Here is a 5,398-nt window from a genome sequence, read left to right on the forward strand (position 1 = left end):
ATGTCACTAAAGACTCCAAGGCCACCTCCGTTCACTTTTCCTGCTTTCATAACCACTCAGATCAATATTTAGATCCAAGGAATACAAGTCTGGAGCCTTTAAGGCTGTTATCATTGGCCTATTGTTTAAGGGAACATTATGTACAGATGTGATTCTCTGTTATTTTTCCCTCCTCTCCTTCCTCCGACCCCCTTTATTTCCTATCTCTCCTTCGCCTTCCTCCCCCCTTGGTCCTCAGCCTCCTCATAGTCTTCAAAGTCTTAGTTGTTAGTGCAAAGATCACTTTTCTTCCCCCCCTTATAATGATGGCATTACTAAATATTGATCTTGATAAGATTGACTAACTTTGCTAAGTATAATATCTCTCGTTTTGTCCCTTTCTTGTGATCCTCTTTTTTTATTGATGCACAACATTCCGCTGCATGAATGTACTAGAGTTTGTTTATCCATTCTTCTATAACCAGAGCTTCTGATTATATCCATATTTTTGCTATGATGGAAATTGCTGCAATAAACATAGGTGTGCATATGTCTCTTTGTGTTGGTCTTTTATTTCTTAGGATGTACGCCTGGTACAGGAATTGCACGATCAAAAGATAATTGTATTTGCATTTGTTTATGGAAGTGTCATACTGATTTTCATAGTGGTTGTACAACTCTATAATCCTGCCAGTAATTTACGAGGTTTCCTATCTCTCCACATTCCCTCCAGTATGTATTATCTTAAAATTGCTCTAAGTGTTGGTGTGAGATGCTATCCTGTTGTTTTAACCTGTATTGGTTAATGCATGCTAATGCATGCAAACATTTCTTCATATCTTTGTTGGCCACTGGATGTCATTTTTCGTAAACTGTCTATACATGTCTTGTGGTAATTTTCTTATTGGGTCATTCACGTGGTTTTTGTGACTAGGATTCTCTCTCACTCTCTCATGGTCATCGAGTCAATGCTGACTCATAGCGACCCCCTGTGGGTTTCTGTGACTGTAACTGTTTACAGAAGTAGAAAGCCCAGTCTTTCTCCCGAGGAGCAGCTGGTGGCTTTGAACTGCCTTCCATGAGGATTGCAGTCCAACACATAACCAATGCACTATCAGGGATATCATTAGAATTTCCATGGGTGGTACAAATGGTTAATATGCCTGCTACTACCTGAAAGTTTCAAGATCTCAGTCCATTCAGAGGCACTTTGGAAGAAAGTTCTGGCAGTTGACATCAGGGAAAAAACTAGCCACTAAAAATGTCCTCCAGTACAGTTCACACCAACGTCAGCATAAATCAACTCTACCGCCACTAGGTTTAGATATATTGGTATCCAGGTAATCTAAATATTAATCATCTTTCTCCTCATCCTGTCAAATTAGATGGTATACCTAAAAAAATAAGCAAATAATCAGTTAGGATGTGTTACTCTTTTTCATGTTCATGTGAACTCTCTATATGTGGAGAGGTTTCCAAGCAAGGGTGTCAATGACAATGTTCAGAGTTATGCTGTAGATCACGAGTCCTGGTGGCACACAGCAGTTAAAGCTACTAACCAAAAGTTGGGTGGTTCAAATATGCAGCAACTCAGCAGGAAACAGATGCAGCAGCCTGCTTCTGAATGCTTCAAACTCACTGCCACTTGGTCAATTCCAACTCATAGCTTACACCCTTGTGACCTTGTGGGGCCTGTCCACTTGGTCCTAGAGAACTTCTGTGAAACAGAATGGACAGTATGGCTGTGGGTTTGGTGGTTTGGGTGTATAGGGTGTATATGTTAGCTCTATGACCAGCCCACCCAACAATTGTGAACACAGGCAATACCAGCAGATCTCAAGGAAAATTATGATTGATTTATCCAATATGAGGATTTAATTCACAATTAGTATACTCATACATGTGTATTGAATGTATTTTGGAAGTCATGTCGATGCTATTGTTTGCAGAGATCTGAATGGTACACACATATTGCTGTAAGCATCTTTGTATATATATTTTTTAAAACCTCACTGTCATCGAGTTGATTCTAACTCTAATGATTTATGAGGTTGGCATATGCCATCAGGGCATCTTCTCTGTTGAGCAATTTTAGGGAATGAGAAGCATGCACAGAGGGATTTGCAAAAATACCATGCTATAAATATTATGCCATATTTCAGCTGCTGAACACACAACTTCACTCCATGAAAGTGCCTATTCCAATTGAACATGTAAGGAGATTGAGACCGAGGATACCTACAGGCCCTGCTAAGGTTATACTCTAAGGGGTGGACTTGGACTCTAAGGTCTCTGATTCTAGAGCAAGTCTGAAAGTATCACCTGTCACCACTGGCCCCCAGAAGTCCTCTTCCATACAGGACTGAAACACCAGGGAAACACATTTAGGAAATCCCAAAGCAGACTTATAAGCAGGAGATGCTGAGCTGTCTGCAAGCTAAGCAGTGACCAAGCAAAAGGGGTTGAGAGCAATAAAGGAACCATATATGCAAAGGTGGAGAGAGAGAGAGAAGGATGAGGAACTGAAGAGTTCAGTGGGGTTGACTTGTGAAAGCTTAGGTCCCTGCTAGTCAAACAAAGAGTCACCTTGAACTGTTTCCTGAGATCCAAGGGAGCCAGTGAAGGCTGGAGGCAGAAGACCACTGTAGAAAGACTAAGAAGACTAACTCTGGTGCAATCCAGGTGGATGGTGATGACATGTCCAAACCAGATAGTGACAGATTAATTACAAGGACACGGAGGCAAGCTCGGTTTGCCATGCTTGTCCTTCAAACCAAACTCACTGCCATCCTGTGGATTCCCACTCCTGAGATTTTTCTACTCCCCTAAATAGTTGAAATTGGAATTGCACTTGGGTTACTATGCCTGATCACTGATGGGACACAGGTGATTTGGGGAAAGGAAAAACCACGGTAAACTCACTGACATCGGGTCAATGTTGCTTCAGAGCAACCCTATAAGTTAGAGTAGAACAGCCTCTGTGGTTTTTTCCTGAGACTCTTTATGGAAGAAGAAAGCCTCACCTTTCTCCAGAGGAGTGGCTGGTGGTTTCAAACTAGTGAATTCACGGTTAGCAGCCCAATATGTAACCACCATGCTATCAACACTCTGAGCCTCAGTATAACTTCAGTAAAATGTTGCTGTTGTGAGCTGCTGATAGTCTGCCCCGACTCATGGTGACCTTGGACACACTGGAACGAAGCACTGCCTAGTCCTGAGCCCTCCTTATGATCAATTGGGGATTGGAACATGGTGAGTCATAAGGCTCTCAGAGGCCGATTTGGGGAATTAGATTAATTATATCACCTGGCCTTTCTTCCTAGTCTTAGTCTGGAAGCTCCACTGTAACCTGTTCAGCAGACGAGCAGTCGACAGATGGTGGGCATTGGCTGCGCATGAATGTGCTGGCTGAGAATTGAACCTGGGTCTTCTGCTTGGAAATCCAGAGCTTACAAGGAACTGAAGGGCCTTACAAGGAACTCTTCTAATCAGAATACCCTGATCCTGGGACAGTCCATCAGGGGGCAGACAGAGGAAGAGGAGGAGGAGGAGGAGGAGGAACAGGAGCAGGAGCAGGAGGAAGAGGGGGAGGAGAAGCCCAAAGGAAACTGTCATCGACTCACTCATGTGAATGCAGACAGGAAATCAAAACCACAAACTCAGTGCCATCGAGAGGATGCCAACTCATAGCGACCCTCTAGGACAGACTAGAACTGTCCCATGTGAGTCTCCACACCGTCACTCTTCACGGGAGTACAAAACCCCATCTTTCTCCCACAGTGGCTGGCAGCCCAGTGTGCCATGAAGGCTCCTATAGATGAGAAAGAGCTCATCACATTAAAAACATCCTCCCCTCACAATGTTTGCCGCCACACTAAATGAGAATGCCATCACTACAATAGCTCAGTGGGTCAAACCTTCCTTTTTAAAAATGAGACAGCATAGCCATTTCATTGGGCCAGCTAACCTCCAGTCCGTGCTACACACAGACTCATTCCTAAGTGTAAGCCAGAACTCTCAGTGGGGTGAGGCCAGACCAAGAAAATGTGAAGCATATGGGGGAAAAAAGTCACAGCCGGAAGGAATCGATTTCTTTTGTCTTTTTTATTTTATTTATTTATTTTTTTTTTTTTTTAAAGAAGTGAATTTCCTTTTATTAAAAAAACCAAAAGTGATTACATGGTAAAATGTGAGAAATATAATGGTGAATTTTCTATTCCGCATGGCTGGAAGAATGATATTTCAAAGCACTTGGAGACACAGAAACATAAAAAGATATTTAAATACCGCTACATCTTCCTCTAAAATACAGGAATTTTTTTCTGAAAACACCTTACGGAGACGAAGAAGTTAGCGTTAGCAGAAGGACTTATGCCGTTTCATGCTATTAATCACAATCATTCCTTCAGATCTATGGACTGTACATCACAAGTTGTCAAAAAGGTAATCAACCAAAAATTTGCCTGTGCTAGAACAAAATCTGAGTCAATTGTGTGTAATGTGCTGCCCCGTATGCATTTTCAGAATTAAACAAAAATGTAGAAAAAATTAATTTTATATCCATATATTGAGGCATCTAAGCATAAGGATATAAAGTTATTTCCAACCATTATTAGAATTTTTGATTCAGAAACGAATAAAAGTTAGAATTTTATATTTTGTTTCTGTGCCCAGCAAAACTTCTGAAATAATTTTCAGTTCCATTATTAATATTTTGGAAAAAAATTTAAAACATAAAATGATTGCATATTGTGCAGACAACATGAACACAAATTTTGGAGGAAAAGCGAGAAGAGGTACAAATAATATTTTTTATAAATTAAACTAAAACCTTAGTCAAAACATTATTGGTATTGGTTGTACAGTACACATTATACATAATGCCATTCAAACAGCTGCTGATTTGTTGCCTGTAGATGTGGAAAATATTGTTATTAAAATAGATTATTTCTATATATACACTGTGCGTGTTGAAATGCTTAAAGAATTTAGTGAAACTGCAGAAGTCGATTATCAGAAAATACTTGGATACAGTAAAACACGCTAGTTAGCTCTTTTGCCAGATGTCGAAAGAATTTTGAAAATATATGATCCTTTGAAATCCTACTTTCTTTTTTTGTTTTTTTTTATTTTAACAATTTATTGGGGCTGACACAATTCTCCTCACAGTTCACACATATACACACATCAACTGCACAAAGCACATCTGTACAGTCCTTGCCCCAATCACCCCCTTCTCTTTTCTTCTTTTACATTCCATTAGGGACTCAAACAACTCCTACCACAATCCATACATATACATACATCAACTGTACAAAGCACATCCATGCATTCCCTGCCCCAATCACTCTCAAGGCACTTGCTCTCCACTTAAGCCCCTTGCATCAGGTTGTCTTTTTTATTAAGTCCCTGTGGGTTA

Source organism: Tenrec ecaudatus, chromosome 1, assembly GCF_050624435.1.
Source record: "Tenrec ecaudatus isolate mTenEca1 chromosome 1, mTenEca1.hap1, whole genome shotgun sequence".
In the NCBI taxonomy this organism is placed as follows: domain Eukaryota; kingdom Metazoa; phylum Chordata; class Mammalia; order Afrosoricida; family Tenrecidae; genus Tenrec; species Tenrec ecaudatus.